The 20,103-nt window shown below is 40.3% G+C and overlaps 1 protein-coding gene across 6 annotated transcripts in view; it reads left to right on the top strand.

Annotated features, from left to right (window-relative positions):
- The first annotated feature begins 223 nt into the window (after positions 1-223).
- ASH1L (ASH1 like histone lysine methyltransferase) overlaps positions 224-20,103 on the top strand; it is a 218,158-nt gene continuing 198,278 nt past the window's right edge. The window contains exons 1-3 of one of the 6 annotated variants that reach the window (XM_081219400.1): positions 224-266; positions 812-951; positions 14,001-14,154. The gene's annotated coding sequence lies outside the window, so the exon portion shown is untranslated. The other 5 variants (XM_081219399.1, XM_081219401.1, XM_081219402.1 and 2 more) reach the window with 5 other exon arrangements.

The following is a 20,103-nucleotide window of genomic DNA, read 5'->3' on the forward strand; positions in this document are numbered from 1 at the left end:
CCAGGACGAGGCAGGGTAAGGGAGCCGCGGCGTCGCGGTGCTGCGGCCAGCTAGGTAAGTAGTCATAAGTGTCTATCCGCCACTCGGGGTAACTCCTGTCCTAACGACAAGCTCTGCCGGCTTCGCCTGTCGTTTTCTCCCCCGCTCCTGCAGCCGACAGGAATGGAACAGTCCCGCGGGGGGATTGTGGGAGGCGCACGCGCGAGGGGTGGAGGGTTTGTCGGGGGGGGCCGGCGGAGGAGGAGGCGGCGGCGGCAGTGGCGGCGGTTGGTGGCAGTGGGGGCGGGGAAGGGGGGGAGGAGAGGAGAGGAGGTGGAGGAGGAGGCTTGGGCTCTCGCTGCCGAAGGTACGCGTGAGGGCCCGCGGTAGAGCTGGCTTGACAGGGGCCAAGGGGAAGTGGGGGATTGTGCGAGGAGGCGCCTCAGAGCGAGTGCGTACTGGCTGGCGGGCGCGCAAGGCGGCCGAAGGCGGTGGTTGGTGGGAGCAGCGAGCGACGAGCCCAGATACACTCTGGCGCGTGCGGACGGCCGTGCGCGCTCCGCCGCCCGAGTCGGGTGAGGGGGGAGGACGAAGGGGGAAAACGCGAGGAGGGAGGAGTGGGAGGTGGGGGGGCACGAGGCGCCCTTCGCTCCCTCCCTCCCAAGGAGCTGCCGCCGCCGCCGCTCTGCCGCCGCCGCCGCTCCCGCCGCCATTTTGGGTTCGCTTTGCGGAGGGGGAGACGATCCTCGTCTCGGTTGCGGGACCCGCCTCCCCTCAGTTTCCCCCGCTTAGCCCCACGCCTTTCCCCTCTCCTCTCTCGCATTTCCGCCAGTCCGCTCACCCGCTGGCCGCCTCCTGACAAGCGGGAGGGATCCGCTGTGGACCAAGGGAAGCGGAGGAGCCTGGTGGCGGCCGCCCCCTCTTCCCCACTTCCCTGCACTCTCATCTCTCTCGGCCTCGGCCTCTGACACGGTGAGTAGAACCGCCTGGGGAGGCCTTTGGGCCTAGGTACTCCCTCAGCGACTTAGTCCTTGGCTTCCTGGGAGCTACTGTCATCTCCCGGACCTGGACCTCCGGGAGAGCGGTGGTAAGGATGGGGGAGGGGAGAGTAGGGAAGGGGATCCTGAGCTTACCGGGAAGTCCCTCCTGGCGGGGGTGAAGGGGTGTCCCTGACAGGCGGACTCCTGGCTTGGGGGAGGGGGTTGGGAAAGTAAGCGAGTGGAGGCGGAGTCGGCTGTGCCCCTGACAGGTTAGTTTGTTGTGGAGGTAGGATTGGGGCATCCCCCATAGTCCTGTTTGTTTCGTTTAAGGGATAAGAGCGGCAGGAGGAAAGATCTTCTGAGGGTAGTTTACGTGTACGATCAGATCTGTGGTGTCCCTGACACGCTGAACTGTATGTAGGAAGGATAGAATGATCTGTTACAAGTTTAATAAATGTTACTGGTTAATTTGTGCATTGAAAGACATGTTTTTGGTCTAGAAGACAGATGGTATGTTGGTGTATAGCGGCTGTGTTTGTGTGTGTATGCGGGGAAGGAAAGTGTTCCGGAAGAGTTTGCTTGTATTTGTATAAGTGTAATGGAGTTCCACTTATAAGTTAGCTTATTTTAAAAATAAAACTTGGGGTGTTCCCTGCTGGTTGATATGTATGTGTATTTTAGGGTTTGGGAGTGCCTGAATACTTGCTGGGAAAGAGAAGTCGTGGCAGTATTTTAGAAATACAGCATGTAAATGTGGGGTCAGGGATGGGAAAACTTGTCATAGCCAGTTATTCTTAAGAATAGTCTGTTCCTCAGAATAGAGTGAACTGTGTAGATGTGAAGGCCCAGAACATTTTTACTTGAACAATTACTATGAGGGTATAAAGAATGGATGGCCTTCTTGTTGATCTGAGTTTATATTAACACCTTATAATGGAATAAAGCTTTTTTATTCAGAATGCTCTTGCAGTTTGTTTGTGATCCTAAATAAATCTCTGTGAAAATGGTGGGATGGGTGTTTCCTCCCATTTTACAAAATAGCAAATTGAGGCATAAAGAGATAATTTTTCCAATGTCATGTGTTAAATTGGTGACAAACTTGGGCCTATAACATATTTTGGCTACTAGTTCAGTAGTATATTCACCATACCATGGCGTCTCAGGAGGTCTTTGTCAGGCAGATCTGAGTTTATTGGAAAGATAGGGGCATATTGACTGGTTGGATGGTATTTGGTAGAGATCAGTTGTGTCAGACAGAACATAGGTTGTCCTTGCCAGGTTAGCCTGTGAGAAATGGGTATTCCATGACTGTATTACTTTCTGTTTATGGAGGAGGCATAGCATTTCTGACACTTTAGCTTGTATGTTTGAGGGAGGCATGTTTAACTTGTACCATAGCAGCTGCATGGGGGCTGACAGCTTAACTTTAAGGGAGGAAGGATCTTCTTTCATTCATTCAACAAATATTTGTTGAATAAGTCTTCAATAAATGCTCCCTGCCTTGGGGTGGGAATAATCAAGGTGACCCTGTTGAAACAGCCTGGGTACATATGAGGGTATTTGTCTTGACAGTAATAAATATTGAGACAGTGATACATATTGAGTCAAGTGAGGCTCACAGGTCAGTGTGGAGTTGAAACTAGAAAACCTTCCTAAAAAGCCTATTCAGTTTGGAGGGAATTTAGATCTTCCAGACATTTTACTATGGAAGGATACAAGTGTATTTAAGCATCTAATAGGGTGGCCAGTTTGTGGTACAGTGTGCCGCCTTTTGCATTTTCTTTTGGCATTTCCAAGTAAACTGTTTTTGGGATCTGGAATTGTTGATGTTTGTGCCTGTGGATATTGGAACTTTTTGGCTTGGCTGAAGAAATTCTTCCAGAGGCTAATTTTGTGCTAAGGATCCCCTCTATGAATATGAGGGAAGAATACTTGAATTAAGCCAACTTAACTATTTCTTGGAAAATGGAATGTTTTTGATTTGCTAGATTAGCAGTTCTTAAAAGTTTTTTTCTGGTCACTTATTCTTCTGAGAATCTGATGAAAAAACCCTCACTGTAGAAAATGAGCATGAGCACAGTTGCACGAATTATGCATACAAATTTCAGAAACTTAAATTGTAGTGAAGTATTGATAGAACCAATTTATATTCAGGTCTCATTTAAAAGCCTTTTTTTTTTTTTTTTAAATAGTTTTGTTTGGGGGTAGAGATGTTGGTACGAGTTTCAGGTGAAAGGTTCTTTGACGGTGTTTGAGCATGCTGACGATAAGGAGAACTTTAAGATCTTTGTTTTTTATTCTTTATTCTTTGCAGATTGATTTCTCCAGTGTTAATACATGATTCTGAATTAGGTGATAAGAGGATATAACACAAATGTTTATAGCTTTATTCTTTTTCATTATAATAATAATTTGTATTCTCAAACTCATCTCTTTCCAGTTTTGCATTGGGACTGAGGTGTTTTGAAGCTCATTTCCTGGCATTTATCTTAGTTATAACAAACGTTATTGAGTTATTATTATTTTTTTTAATTAATTAATTAATTAATTTATTTATTTATTTTTGCTGTGTTGGGTCTTCGTTTCTGTGCTAGGGCTTTCTCTAGTTGTGGCAAGCGGGGGCCACTCTTCATCGCGGTGCGCGGGCCTCTCACTGTCGTGGCCTCTCTTGTTGCGGAGCACAGGCTCCAGACGCGCAGGCTCAGTCGTTGTGGCTCACGGGCCTAGTTGCTCCGCGGCATGTGGGATCCTCCCAGCCCAGGGCTCGAACCCGTGTCCCCTGCATTAGCAGGCAGATTCTCAACCACTGCACCACCAGGGAAGCCCCTATTGAGTTATTTTTATGCGGGGGACACAAAGATGAATAATATATGGCTTCTGTCCTTGAAGCTATTCTAATCCTGTTGAAGCTATGAGTTGTGTGATAGTGGGGGCTTGCTAAAGGGCAAGGTGGATTGAAGCATGTTCCTAGAAGTTGAGATTTCATGACTTAGTTGCCAGAGAGGTTTTGCTATTATTCTTAGGAAGTTACAAAGTCTTCACATTCTGTATGCAACTTTGTAGCTTAACAAGTGTGCTTTAATATCATTTGATATTTTGGGATGAAGAAACTGTGGTTTGAAAAGGAGGCAAATGTTGGTAGCATTCCTGATCTTGTCTTGGATGTATTTCTATAGCGAGTTTATGTGAAAAGGTCTTAATGTCATTTTGGATATGCATGTACCTAGACAACACTTCTGGGATGAAATCTAGTAGCTATTTGACAGACTACCCATGAATCTAGTACTGAAAATTAAAGGTAATTACTGAATTTTTAAAGAAAAGAAATTCAGAAAGGTGTTTTAATAGTACAGGTTACAGGATTCAGTAAGATAATGGAGATATCTTAAGAAAAATGGTCTGATTGTCTCTTTATTGTCATGTCCTCTGTGTAAGAATGTCATGTAAATTTGTGAAAAGTTTAATACTTTCTGTAATTTTTAACTTGGGTAGTAGGTTCATGGTTTTGTTTTGTTTTTTTAATAACATGTCATGTGTGTGTAGTGTGTCTATATCTGTGCATATGGATAACATATGTATATAGTCTCCTATAACGTATGAGATACTTCACAATTTAAAAAAACAATGCTTGCAATAATTACAAAAAATACACAGGATCTTTAAGGATCGAGAATAGAAAGTGATTTTCATGAGTTGTATTCTAAAATATGGAGTATAACTTCCCTATGTCTTGCTAAGCACTGTGTCTTTATAGTATTAGCAGTACCATTTGAGGCTTTATTCTAAGTCTTCCATGCCTTACAAATAAAGAATTTGGACACATTCGGTCCTGACTAAAATGATCTACCTGCACACAGTGGAAAAGTTTTACCATATGTGTAGGTGGTGCATCTCCATTAAATAATTTCATATTCTTGAGTTATGCATGTTGATCTGAGTCTTTTAAAGGTAACATAACACCTTATATTACCTTATATTTTAATCCACTGTGAGGTCTGCTTTGTGCCAGCCTTTCCAGAAACATGAGATATCTTAACCCTGGCTATCATAAGAGAGAGAAACGAAAGTAGTTTTTGTTTTGAGCTATATTGCTAGTCTTTTTAAAAAAATCATCCTTCTTTAAATTACTTGTAATTTATTTGGTTTATATTCTTTCGTTTGGAGAGGATAGATTTTCATACTTATGATTTGTCGTCTTAGTTAATGATAACTCATTTCATGGCTTAGAAATCACTTTCTTAAAAAAAAAAAGAAATCACTTTCTTAGTGACTGTCTCATTGGGGGGTGTTGATGGCAGTGTGATTTTTTTTTTTTTCCCTTCTATTTTTCGGCCACGCCACCCAGCTTGAGGGATCTTAATTCCCCAACCAGGGATTGATCCCGTGCCCCCTGCAGTGGAAGCTCGGTGTCTTAACCACTGGACCATCAGGAAGTCCCAGCAGTGTTATGTTGACACAACATAATAAATTATGACTTCAAGTAATGATGAAATTTAACTAATAATCTTATTGCTATTTCAGAGTTCTCTTTCCTTCATTGAGCATCTAACTTTTTTATGTTTGAAGAGTACATAGAATTTTATTTCTAGCATTAATAGTTTTTGCTTTCCATAGTTTTTAGTCATTTGCTCTCAGACATATGCAAGTTGATGACAGGAGTGTATACTTTTTTTTTAATTTAATTTTGTTCCTTTTTTTAAGTGTGGAAAATTTCTAACATATACAGAAATGAAAAGAGTGGTATAGAGTTCTCATGTACTTAACATCCAGTTTCAATAGTTACTCGCACCCAGTTATCACACTATATCCCACCTACTAGCCTCTCTTCCTCCTCCCTCGCTTTGCTTATTTTGAAGTGAATCTTCCAGATGTTATATTATTTCATCCATAAATTCAGTGTGTATATTCTTTTAACTCTTAAGTGGGGAATTATTTCCCTATAGTTGGGTTTATATAACTTTTTAAATAAACTATCTGATGATAGTTGGAACTACACTACTCATACCAAATACTTCCAATCTGTATTACCTGTCAATAGGAATTCCCTCTGCAAACTAAAAGAAATGAGCTGAGTAGAAATTTACCTCACTGCCTTTAGATGTTTGCATTGAAAAACACAGTTAGTTGCTATGTTTCCTAGAAAAGTTTATCAACTTTTTTCAAACACACGAGTGAGAAATAATGTCTCTTAGTTCTTTCGTTTGTTTTGTTTTTTTAGTCATAGTGACAAGATGCTAAAAACATTTCCTGGTTACTCTTGGTTCCTCTTGATTTTCTAACTGGATCTAGTTACCACAAAGAAATCAGATGATACTGGTGATGTTGAATAGGAGCTGAAATTGGTCTAAAATCAACTTGCTTTTTAAAGAGAATGAAATACACCTTGTTTTGAGTTTTGAAATTCTGTTTGTGGATGTTTGAAAATACGTATCAAAAAAAGCACAAAATACATTTCATTGCTTAAACTGCTAAATATGAACCATATTACAGAGCATGGTTATGATGAGTAGAAATACTGTAGAAAAAGAAAGTAAATATTCCTATTGAGTTATGAAGATGAAACAGAGTATAGAGATTTGAAGTGGTTGCTAGTGAGGTAGAATATAGATGTATATCCTTTCCTTCCAGAAAAGGCTGACAGATGAATGTGAATTCCATCACTAATGAAAGTTTGGTCAACTTATCTTTTGTTATTTCTTTTGTTATAGTCCCACAGTAAATAAATCATGAATCTTTGACTTAATCTTCTTGTTTTACATTTTGTTCTATCTTTTCTACACTTGATACCAAATCACTCCTCTCATTCAGTTTTATTTGTCCTAAGACCACAGGTGGACAGTGTGTCAGATTATAAAGGAGCTATATCATGGCTTCTTGGTGTAAATGACATTGAGAATGTGGTAGAGACATTCCTTATGATAAGGTTTCTTAAATTCAGCACTGCTGAAAATGAAAGCCCTAGAGTTTAGATAGTAACATTTAAAGCTTAACAGGGCTTAATGGAGAGAATTTAAAAGATTGTCTTTGAAAGAAAAACTACTAATTCTGACATTTGAGAAAATGGGGGAATGAATTAATCATGTATAATCATTATGGGTTGAACAATATTATATATATATACACACACACACACATATATATATATATATATATATATATATATATATATATGAGGATACAAAGATTGGAGAATAAGAATCTCAAACAAGTAGAGATTGCATGTATATGATTGATAAGTAAATGGTAACACAAGTTGGAAAGTTAAAGTTTAGATGCAGAAGCATATCAAAGAAAAAAGAGCAGCCACCTTAAAACTGCAATTAGTTAGAGATTTAAGTTAATTATAAAAATAATTCTGAGTGTGTGTTTAAGGGGAAAAAAACCCTCAAATGTAGAACAAATCAGGGTTTAATTTCTTCTGAACAGTAATTGTTCTGTTTGTTCATTGATTCATTCATCATTTAACCAACTAACATTTTTTCAGTACTTACTCCATTCGCATTTCTGTGCTTAGGTGTTGGGGAAAAATTAGGATTCTTTTTTTGGTTTGTTTTTTGCCTGAAGCGAGTTGTGAATCTAGTAAGAGGAACATGATGTTAACAAACTTAATATATGATGTAATACATTTCTCCCAGGTAGAGAGGGGAGAAAGTTATTAAGTCTGTGGGGAGAAAGGAAAGGTTAGGGATGGCTTCTGACCAGTGGGAAGAGACAGGTTTTAAAGGATAAATATGAGTTATTCAGTAAGGTATAGCAAGAGCATTCTAGGTAGAGGAAGATCATCTGCAAGGGTATGAAAGTGAATATAACATAGCAGAATGAGTTCAGGGGACTGTAATTTGAATCACTATAGAACTTTCCACCCACTCCCCTATGATTTCCTGTGTCTTCAGTGCTATATAAGGTTGGCCTTTGGGCTTAGAGATCATCAAAAAAATAAAGATGGAACTATGTTCAGTATACTCTACTTACACAAAATAGTATATTGTTACAGTTAAAGGTAATTTTAACAAAGATTCAAATCAAGAAAATAATTGGTTCTCTTTTAGTTACTCAGAAAATTTTTACTAGAATATGTTCTTTCAGCATTTTAATTAATCGGGCCTTGTCTACAGTAGTTACCCAGCCAAATAAAATAATATATAATTGCTTTTCTTAATATTGAAAAGTCTCCCAGCCTCCACATTGGTATATTTCTCCTCAATTTGTTGCAAATTTCAAATAGTGATTAAGACTGTGGACTCTAAAATCTGACTGAGGGATTTTCCTGGAGGTCCAGTGGTTAAGACTCTGCGCTTCCACTGCAGGGGGCACGGGTTCAATCCCTGGTTAGTGAACTAAGATCCAGCAAGCCACGCAGTGTGGACCAAAAAAAAATCAAATTGAGTAAGCTCAGATTCCAGTTTTGCTACTTACTATGTAACCTTTAGCAAAATACTAAAATACTTATGGTCTTTGGTTTCCTTGACTGTAAAATGATGATAATACTTATAGCAAAGGATTGTTGGAGGATTGTATGAGATAATATGTGGAAGTTCTTAGCATAATTTTTTTTTTTTTTTTTTTTTTTTTTTTTTGTGGTACGCGGGCCTCTCACCGTTGTGGCCTCTCCCGTTGCGGAGCACAGGCTCCGGACACGCAGGCTCAGCGGCCATGGCTCACGGGCCCAGCTGCTCCGCGGCATGTGGGATCTTCCTGGACCGGGGCACGAACCCGTGTCCCCTGCATCGGCAGGCGGACTCTCAACCACTGTGCCACCAGGGAAGCCCCTTAGCATAATTTATGTCATGTAGCAAGTGCATAATACAGATTTGCTGTTATTTCATTTCCTGAAAAGAGAAATTTTTTAAAGAAAGCAAATGACCTCCCTTATATATATTTCCTATAGGAGATAAGAATATGTAAAATACATTTGTGAAAGTGTGTATAAACAGCTTATTTACATGTATACGTGTTTTTTTCTGATTCTTGGTTTATCTTACTTTCCTCACATGTAAATTCTACTTTTGTTTTTTTCCACTTAACTCCATGTTAGGCGTTTGTGTTTGGCTTCATTTTACTTTCTTACCAAATCAAGGATTTGTCTCCAAAGTGAACAGGAATATATCTCACTGTGTGAATATTTTGGGGTAGAGAACCTTAAGTCTTTGAACAGAGTTGGGTTTAGTTATGACAGATCTCTTTTTAAAGCTGATCACGGGACTTCCCTGGTGGCGCAGTGGTTAAGAATCTGCCTGCCAGTGCAGGGGCCACGCGTTCTCGCCCTGCTCTGGGAAGATCCCAAATGCCATGGAGCAGCTGAGCCCATGTGCCACAACTACTGAGCCTGCGCTCTAGAGCCTGTGAACCACAACTACTGAGCCCGTGTGCCACAACTACTGAAGCCCACACGCCTAGAGCCGGTGCTCTGCAACAAGAGAAGCCACAGCAATAACCACGCGCACCGCAACGAAGACCCAACTCAGCCAAAAATAAATAAATAAATTTATTATTTTTTTAAAAAAGCTGATTAGTATTTCCTTTGATTTTTGGGAGCTCAGTGTAGTCTTCTAAAGCAGAACCCATCTCTTTTATTAAACCACCTCATTTGACTGAGAAAAAAGACCAACATGTATTCACTGAGTGATTATTATGTGCCAGGCACTAGGATACGGTCACGAACAAAATAAGGTCCTTGGACATTTTCCTTTTCCTTCTCCAGGACAAGATCTTTCAGTATTGATTTAACATATTGCTACCATCATATTACATGTGGTTCAAGCAAAACTCGTTCTTAAGGTATAGTAAATATTTCTTGGGATACGTTATTTTATGCCAGAGCAAATCAATTCTAGGAAAAAATCTCTAACTCTTGAGGAATCTTTATTGTGTGCCTGTGTTTTATCAAGGCAGTCCATTGGGCAGTTAGGCCTTTGGAGTATCAGTGGATTAAGTCCTCTGTTCAGAGTCAGATAAAAACCAGCATTCTGCCTCCTGTGCCTTCCAACAGAAGGCATTCAACAAGTATTGATTGTATACAGTTGGCCCTCCGTATCCATGGGTTCTACATCTGCGGATTCAGCTGACCACAGATCAAAAATATTTGGGGGAAAAGAAATTCCAGAAAGTTCCAAAAAGCAAACATGAATTTGCCTCATGCCGTCAACTATGTAGCATTTACGTTGTAGTATTTACAACTATTTATGTAGCATACACATTGCATTAGATATTATAAGTAATCTAGAGATGGTTTAAAACAGCAGTCCCCCACCTTTTTGGCACCAGGGGCTGGTTTCATGGAAGATGATTTTTCCGTGGACGGGCTGGGGATGGTTCAGGTGGTAATGTGAGCGATGGGGAGTGGCAGATTAAGCTTTGCTCACTCACCCGCTGCTCATCTCCTGCTGTGCGGCCCGGTTCCTAACAGGCTGCGGACCACTACGGGTCTGCAGCCTGGGGGTTGAGGACACTTGGTTTAAAGTATAGAGGAGGATGTGCTTAGGTTATATGGAAATACTATGCCATTTTGTATAAGGGACTTGAGCATCCCTTGGGTTTTGGTATCTGTAAGGGGTCTTGGAACCAACCACCTGCAGATACCGAGGGAGAACTGTACTTTATGCCAAGTACTGTGCTAAGCCCGGGGGATAGAGCAGTGAATAATGATAGTCAAGAATCACTGCCATCATGGTACTCACTTTCTAGTGAGTGGTAAGATAGATATTGTATACATGGATATGATATCATAGCATTCCAGTGATAAGTGTTCTGTTTTGTTTTTTTTACTATTTATTTGGCTGTGTCAGGTCTTACTTTCAGCAAGCAGGGTCTTCGTTGTGGCATGCAGGATCTTTTAGTTGTGGCATGTGGGCTTTTTAGTTGTGGCATGTGGGATCTAGTTCCCTGACCAGGGATCGAACCCAGGCCCCCTGCGTTGGCAGCACGGAATCTTAACCACTGGACCACCAGGGACGTCCTTCAGTGATACGTGTTGTAAAGGAAATGTAAACAAGGGGATATTAAGTAGTTAGGGAAGTCCTTTGAGGCAGTATTTGAGCAGAAATCTGAATGATACGAAGGACCCCATGAATCTATCTGGGGCATAAGCATAAGTGCTGAGGCAGTAGTGTGGTGTATTTCAGAAATGGGAAAGAGCTGGAACAGAGTAAACACTGTGGGGAAGAATAATAGAAAATAAGGAGAAGAGGTAGCCAGGGCCTAGATAATGTAGGGACTTATAAGACTTGACTAAGTGTCTAGGTTTTATTCTGGACTTGATAGGAAGCTGTTGGGAGGTTTTGAGCAGGGAAATGACTTGGTCTAATATATACACTTTGGAAGGCAAGGGTAATGCAACCAGAGTGATCAGTTAGTAGGAGGTTGTGATATTTGAGGCAAGAGATGATTATGAGTTGAACCTAAAGTGTTATCAGGGAGATGGATTTGGGGATATATTTTGAAGGTAGTGGGGAGGATAACCTGGATTGGATGTGTGGTCTGAGTAAAAGAGTAAGTCAAGAATGATTCCAGTGATGGCCTTAACATTTGGATGCTATTTACTGAGATGATGAACACTGGGAGAAGCAGGTTGCGGGAATGCAGATATTAAGTTTGGTTTGGGTATACTGACTTCAAATTTTCTATTAAATGTTTCTGGTTGAGATATTGAGTAGGGCAGTTGGATATGTAAGTCTTGAGGTTGGGGCAAATGTAAATTTGGGAGTTGAGCAGTGTAGAGATGCTGTTTAGAGCCATGGGACTTCATGAGATTACCTGGATAGTGAATGTAGAGAAGAGATGAAGTTCTTGGACTGAGTTGTGGAGTATTCTTGACACTTAATAAAAATGCCAGGGTTGAAAGAATCTTTTGATAATTTTAGGGATAATACTTTGCTGACTAAGAAAACCTAACAAGTACCAACTAGTCAAGACATAGAGACAAAAATAAAATGTTGAGGAACAAATTGCTATTCTTTTATCTGTTAAATAGCTCTTTGTGTCGCAGAGCTCAGAACACTCATTTTATGTGAAATTAAGAACCAGAGTGCCTATTTCTACTTGGTTACTCTGAAAAGATGGCCAGAATGGTCATTAGCTTCTTCCTAGATATCCGTTGTGGAGGGCAACATAAGGTAAAACAAATAAATACAAGTTTATAAAGTAATGAATGAGGTGTCAAAAGACATGAAGCTGCTTACTCATTAACATGATAACCATTTCTAGCTTTGAAAATTTACAGAGTAAGAATGAGATCAAGCTGACTCCTAATTTCTTATGTAGCCTATCATTGGGCATTGTTATACCTTCCTTTTATTAAGCTGGTTTTTCATCTGTGGACTTAATTAGTCAACATACCTAACCTCCTAGAATACATTTGTAAGATGTAACTAATACTTGTAACTCTTAGGGGCTTAATATCGTTTAGGTTGACTTACTGTATTTTGCAGGACATGTTTTTCTGGATGTGGGTAAGGATCTATGTAAATACATTTGAGGTGTCAGAAATTGGAAGGAATAGGAATAACAGACAATAAAAGCAATCACAGTGTATAGGTTTTTTGTTTTGTTTTTGTTTTTGGCTGCATTGGGTCTTCGTTGCTGCACGTGAGCTTTCTCTAGTTGCAGTGAACGGGGGCTACTCTTTGTTGCGGTGCCCGGGCTTCTCATTGCCGTGGCGTCTCGTTGCGGAGCACGGGCTCTGGGCATGCAGGCTCAGTAGTTGTGGCTTGCGGGCTCTAGAGCGCAGGCTCAGTAGTTGTGGCGCATGGTCTTAGCTGCTCCACGGCATGTGGGATCTTCCCAGAGCAGGGCTCGAACCCATGTCCCCTGCATTGGCAGGGGGATTCTTAACCACTGAGCCGCCAGGGAAGTGCCTAGGTTTTTTGTTGTTGTTGATTTAAAAACCTATCAGGAACCCTCTTAGCTAATGCATGAAACATATCCTCTTGTTTGAGCACATGACTTCACACTTGCCGATCCACCTCTACCATTAGGAAAATGTAGGGTCCATCTGTTGAATTGGCACTGTGCCTAAAAGGCTGGTAGTTTTGGACTTCATCAGTCCAGGAAAAGGAATTAATTCCAGAACATTGAGGGGAAACTTTTCTAGTAACAACATATTCCCTAGAGTTTTTCTGATCTCTTGTTGCTGTTTTACAGAAATCACCAGAGAATTAAGGATCCATATCATGTATGATTTCTTTTTCCTAAGTCTAAGTCAGAATTATCATTCGTATGTAGTAGAGAGCCTGTTCTCTTCCATGTAAATGGTGTCCTTAAGAAAACATTAACAAAAATTTCCAGATAGTTAGAGGCAGTCTTCTTAAGTAGAATTGAGATGTTTAAGAAAGTAGTATGATTTGGGATTCAGATAAGCCTCGAATAATATTTCTAGATGAATCTGTTCCACACAAATCTGGAAACTATTTACTGAGACTTATAACTAGGTGATTAAAAATGGCCACCTCCAAGTTTCTTGTTTCATAAGCATCTTAATTATGAATGTTATGGAATGACAGTTGCATTATTTACCTGTTCTTCAACAGGGATTGCATTTAAAAATGGACATAAACTCACATGGGATGGTGGTGGTTAGATGGTGGTTTAAGTAAATCTTTGCTGTACTGTCTGTTATCTGTCCACCTTCTTTTTCTCTTCACCATTTTGATAATGCAATAATTTCTGGAGAATCATTAGTTAAAGTAGCATACCAATGTTAGAGTGGCAGACTGGGTATAAGAAAAGTAATTCTCCAGAATCAGTAAAATGGCAGCAAAGTGATAATCATCTATCTGTGACCCACCCTGACTGGCTTCCAGCATACAGTTACCAAGCCTCCCTAGCTATATCCCACACACATCTCTGAAATGCATGCGATTTCTGAATCCAAACCTGACCATGTGCCTTGGCAGGACACACTCTTTAGCACTCTTCGAGATCCTGCCTACATCTTTAGCTTTGTGTCTCACTGGGCCTCCTACCCTTGTGCTTCAGCTGTTTGGAACTGTCATCATTCCCATACACGGTTCGTTTATATCTCCATGACTTTCATGTTCCTCCCAGTGCCTGGCTGCTTAGAGAACACCCACCCAACTTCTGAGACAAAGTTCAAGTTGATGCTGTGAAGCCTTACCTGGCCACCTCCTCTCTTTTGGTGAACAATATGCACTCATTTGTCTTTGGCATATACCTAGGAGTGGAATTGCTGGGCCACGGGGTAAGCATATTTTTATCTTTAGTAAATACTGTCAAACGGTTTTCCAAGTTGATTTTATGACTTTATAACTATCAGGCTCCACATCTTCCCCAGCTTTTGGTGTTGCCATTCTTTTTAATTTTAGCCATTTTGGTGGGTAATAGTATTTCATTGGTATTGATTTGCATTTCACTGATGACTGGTGAGTTTAAGCAACTTTTCATGTGTGCGTTGGATGTTTGGACATCCTCTTGTGAAGTACCTGCTCTTAATATATATTCTGAATGCAATTCCTTTCTCAAATATATGCGTTGCAAATATCGTCATCCAATGTATGGCTTCCCTTTTCACTCTCTAGGTGGTGTCTTTTGATGAACAGAAGCTCTCATTTTTCATAAAGTCCCATTTGTCTTTTTTTTTCCTGATCTAGTTTGAAGAGGCATGTAGTTGTGGGTAGGAGGAAATGGAGAATTACTTATTAATAGGCATAAAGTTTCTGTTAAGATGAATAAGCCCTAGAGATTTATTGTATAGCATCGTATGTATAGTCAACAATAGTGTATTGTACACTTAAAAATTTGGTAGATCTCATGTTAGGTGTTCTTACCACAATAAAACAAAATAATAAAAAGATAAAGAGGTGTGCAGTAGGTGGCAGTCTATTGAATGGAAACAAAAAGGAGACGAATATATTAAGGAAATAGCTAGTCAGTATTAAGATAATGGAGTTAGAAAGTACATCCAAAAGCTATTGGGTTAGTTTTCTCAATTTCATGTATATATGAACGAGACTTGAGAGGTGTGTGCATATGGTACCTATGTATATTTCAAATCTTTTAAAAATATGTTTTTATTGGATTTGTGTTTAATTATAAAACTTACACAAATTCTGTAACAGGTCAAGGAAAAAAATATTTATAAACAAGATTTTTCCCGTTTACTTCCAAGCCGTTTCCCCTAAAGTAACCAGTGCTGTCAGTTGGTGTATAATCATCCATATTTATTTCTATGTGCATACAAATACATATGTTTTTTTCTACTCTTTACAAATATGAGATCAGGCTTGCATTTTTACTTAAAAATAGCATACATGGCTGTATATTTGTGTGTGAGTATATATATATTTAACTGTTTTTCTGTATGTAGCACATCAAGGACTGCTATAATAAGTATCCTTTTATTGGTGCTTTTATTTTTCTATGATAGAAAAGATTACTTTCCAAAATGATGGTGGCCACTAGTGCCCTCTTTCCCACCTTGCCAGTATTAGTTGTTATCAGTCTTAAATTTCAACCAAAGTGATGAGTGAAAAATATCTTAATTCACATCTCTCTGACTACCAGTGAGGTAGATTATCTTTTTATGTTTCTAATTATTTTTGTCTCTTCTGTAATTGCCTGTGCATATCTCCTGTATGTCTTTTCTTACATTCTAGTTTATAGAATAACTTTGTATGTTAGATATATTAATCCTTTTTCATGTTCATTATATTTTCTCCCAATCTATTGTTTGTCCTTGATTTTGTTTACATCTTACATTACGGTATATAATGCTTTTATGTAATCAAATTGGTCACTTTTTTCCTTTATGGTTTCTAGTCTCCTGATTTGCTTAAGGTTTCTCAACCATAGGCTATAGAAATATTTACCAATACTCTTCAAGTGCTTTTATTTGTACATATAGCTCTTAAATCCATGAGGAAATTATTCAATTTTTAATTAATTAATTAATTAATTAATTAGGCTGCATTGGGTCTTCATTGCTGTGCCTGGGCTTTCTCTAGTTGCAGTGAGTGGGGGCTACTCTTCGCTGCAGTGCACAGGCTTCTAATTGTGGTGGCTTCTCTTGTTGTGGAGCATGGGCTCTAGGTGCACAGCTTCAGTAGTTGTGGCATGCGGGCTCAGTAGTTGTGGCACACGGGCTCAGTAGTTGTGGCACACTGGCTTAGTTGCTCTGCGGCATGTGGGATCTTCCCAGACCAGGGCTTGAACCCGTGTCCCCTGCATTGGCAGGCGGATTCTTAACCACTGTGCCACCAGGGAAGTCCATGAGGAAATTACTCTTGTGTTTAATGAGGAATGGTTCTAACTTTGTTTTCTCCAAATGGATAACCAGTTAGGTCAACATGCAACAAACATATATCAAATAAATCAGCTTCTTGCCATATTGAAATCTGTTAATTGAAAAAGGTTTTATCAGGACTGCCACTAGTCCATAATCTGTTTTTATGTAAAGTAGGAAGGGAATCCCTTCCACAAGAAACTTTATTTTGATCTGCCAGAAAAATGTTAAATAGCTTTATTGAGGTATAATTCATGTGCTATACAATTCACTAATTTGAAGCATACAGTTCAGTGTTGTTGTTGCTGTTGTTTTTGCGGTACGCGGGCCTCTCACTGTTGTGGCCTCTCCCGTTGCGGAGCACAGGCTCCGGACGCGCAGGCTCAGTGGCCATGGCTCCCGGGCCTAGCCACTCCGCGGCATGTGGGATCTTCCCGGACTGGAGCAAGAACCCGTGTCCCCTGCATCAGCAGGCGGACTCTCAACCACTGTGCCACCAGGGAAGCCCCAATTCAGTGGTTTTTAACATATTCATATAGTTACGCAGCCATCTCCACTATCTGATATTAGAACATTGCATCTTGGTACCCATAGTCACTCCCCATCCCCTGTATTCCCCTTTTACCCTAGCCTTAGGTAACCACTAATCTACTTTCTGTATGGGTTTGCTGGGTTTGGACATTTCATACAAACGGAATCTTACAGTGTTGTCTGTTGGAACTGGCTTCCTTCATTTAACATAATATTTTCCAAGTTCATCTATGTTGTAGCATGTATTGGTACATCTGGCCCTCCATATCCATGGGTTTCAAATCCACACATTCAACTAACCATGGATTGAAAATGTTTGGGGGGGGGGTTCCCAGGTGGCGCAGTGGTTGAGAATCCACCTGCCAATGCAGGGGACACGGGTTCGAGCCCTGGTCCGGGAAGATCCCACATGCCGTGGAGCAGCTAAGCCTGTGCGCCACAACTACTGAGCCCACGTGCCACAACTACTGACACCCGTGTGCCTGGAGCCCATGCTCCACAGCAAGGGAAGCCACTGCAACGAGAAGCCCGTGCACCGCAAAGAAGAGTAGCCCTACTCGTCGCAACTAGAGAAAGCCCGTGTGCAGCAACGAAGACCCAACACAGCCATAGATAGATAGATAGACAGACAGATAGATAGAAAGAAAGAAAGAATGTTTGGGGAAAAGAATTCTGGAAAGTTCCAAGAAGCAAAATTTGAATTTGCTGCACGCAAATATTTATACAGCATTTACATCGTACTTGCAGCTATTTATGTAGCATTTACGTTGTATTAGGAATTAGAAGCAATCTAGAGATGATTTAAATGCATGTAGGTTATACACAAATACTATGCCGTTTTATATAAGGGGCTTCAGTATTTTCGGATTTTGGTATTTGTAGGGGTTCTGGAACCAGTTCTCGGCGGATACTGAGGGATGACTCTACTTCATGCCTTTTCATTGTTGAATAACATTTCATTGTATGGATAATGTTCCTGTGAACATTTGTGTACAAGTTTTTGTGTAGATAAAATTTTTAAAAATCTTTTTATTTAACAAATTTATTTATGGCTGCGTTGGGTCTTTGTTGCTGCACGCAGGCTTTCTCTAGTTGCGGCAACTAGGCGCTACGCTTCCTTGCTGTGTGCGGGCTTCTCATGGTGGTGGCTTCTCTTGTTGCAGAACATGGGCTCTAGGCGCGGTGGACTTCAGTAGTTGTGGCACGCGGGCTCAGTAGTCGTGGCTTGTGGGCTCTAGAGCGCAGGCTCAGTAGTTGTGGTGCACGGGCTTAGTTGCTCCACGGCACGTGGGATCTTCCCGGACCAGGGCTCGAACCCGTGTCCCCTGCATTGGCAGGTGGATTCTTAACCACTGCGCCACCAGGGAAGTCCAAGATAAATGTTTTCATTTCTCTTGGGTATATGCCTAGGAGTGAAATTGCAAGGTTATGTGGTAACTCTGTTTAGGCTTTTGAGTAACTGCCAGACTGTTTTCCAAATCAGCTGCACCATTTTACATTCCGGCTCCAATTTTTTCACAGAAAAGTTTTATGAAAAATAAATATAATGTATTTACAGTGTAAATGGTACTCTCTTGAAAATGACTCTTTTGTTTAGTGTATAACCAAGTGGATTGGCCCTGAGTTGACAGCCCTTAATCCCAGTCAAAGTGTAATAATTCACTAATGAGAAAATCTTTCTGACGTTAACTTCTGCTTCCCTCCTGTTGCCATTTTAGAATTCTCTAGGGATAGAGTTCAATGTCCCTACATGTTACTTGCAACCATGGACCCATCCCTCCTTTTTAATTTAATTTTATTTATTAAAAAAGATATTTGTTTGTTTGTTTTTTTGTTTGTTTATTTTGGCTGCTCCGGGTCTTAGTTGTGGCATGCATGCGGGATCTAGTTCCCTGACCGGGGATTGAACCTGGGCCTCCTGCATTGGGAGCGAGGACTCTTACCCACTGGACCACCAGGGAAGTCCCCATCCTTCCTTTTTTTTTTTTTTTTTTTGCGGTACGCGGGCCTCTCACTGTTGTGGCCTCTCCCGTTGCGGAGCACAGGCTCCGGACACGCAGGCTCAGCGGCCATGGCTCATGGGCCCAGCCGCTCTGCGGCATGTGGGATCCTCCAGGACCAGGGCATGAACCCGCATCCCCTGCATCGGCAGGTGGACTCTCAACCACTGCGCCACCAGGGAAGCCCCTCATCCTTCCTTTTTTTAAAAAACAATTGAAGTTATATATATTCAATTTGTATTAACTTTGCTTGTCAGGCAGAATTAAGTAAGCTTTGATTAGATTATCTGTCTGACAGTCGATGAGTATAATTTTTTCCTCAGGATTAGCTTTGGGAATTCTTTCTGTGTATATTTTCCTCGTGTGGCTTACCTAGTTATAATTTATGTCTGCTATTTCACTTCCCTGTTCTAAGTTTCTGAAGTAGTTTGTTGGTATAATAAGTATTTCTTTGGTCATGAGACACATTCTTTCCTCCCAGTTTAATGTTTCTGAAATTAGGAAATAATAAAACTGATAATTACATTTAATGTGGTAGTGGTTTATAAAAAAATTTCCCCCTGAAAATGCGGTCATTGATTTATGAAGCCTCTTAGAATCAGTGGCATCTTGGAATTTAAGAAATATATACAATACATAAATATAAAAATAACTAGATTTACTGGTGATTAGTACTTTGAAAGTTAGGAATTGTTGGTGATTGTCCCTGTCTTTTAAATGAAGGGTTGTTCTGTAGCTGAGTAAAAAAGCTTAATTTGTCCAGCTTTTTAAGTGTAGTTTATGTTGTATAAGTCATTTAGGGACATAGTTCAAATTTTTTTTGGTATCTTCATGAAGATATTTTAGCTTTTTCTGATTTCAGTGACTTATGTAACATCAGTGATTCAGTGGTTTAACATAAAACATCTTAAACCAGTTAGGAAACTGCTTACTCTTTTACTGGTGATATACATAGAGCTTATTTTTTAAGTTATAAAAACAGTATAAGGTTAAATAGTGTTTAAAGACAATTAAAATATCAGTTCTTTAATATTTCATTTTGTCTATTCTCTTTATACGTGATTAAAAATACAGTAACGTGAATGTTGGCTTATTCAGTCAATAGATACTTATTGAACGCCTTTTATGGTCCAGGAACTTTACTAAGGATATAGCAGTGTTAAGGCAGATAGGATTCTTATTCTCATGAAACAAATGGTCTAGTGTAAAATATGGATATTAAGCATATAGCTTACTAGTATGATAAGTTTTAAGGGACTTACAGTATGCTATATGGCCCCCTAACAGGGAGATCTCCCCTGGTCTAAGGGGTTAGGAAATGTCTCCCTGATAAAGTGACCTTTAAGCTGAGATGGAAAGGATGAGTAGAAGTCATCAA

This window comes from Mesoplodon bidens (assembly GCF_964165515.1).
Source record: "Mesoplodon bidens genome assembly, chromosome: 2".
Lineage (NCBI taxonomy): Eukaryota > Metazoa > Chordata > Mammalia > Artiodactyla > Ziphiidae > Mesoplodon > Mesoplodon bidens.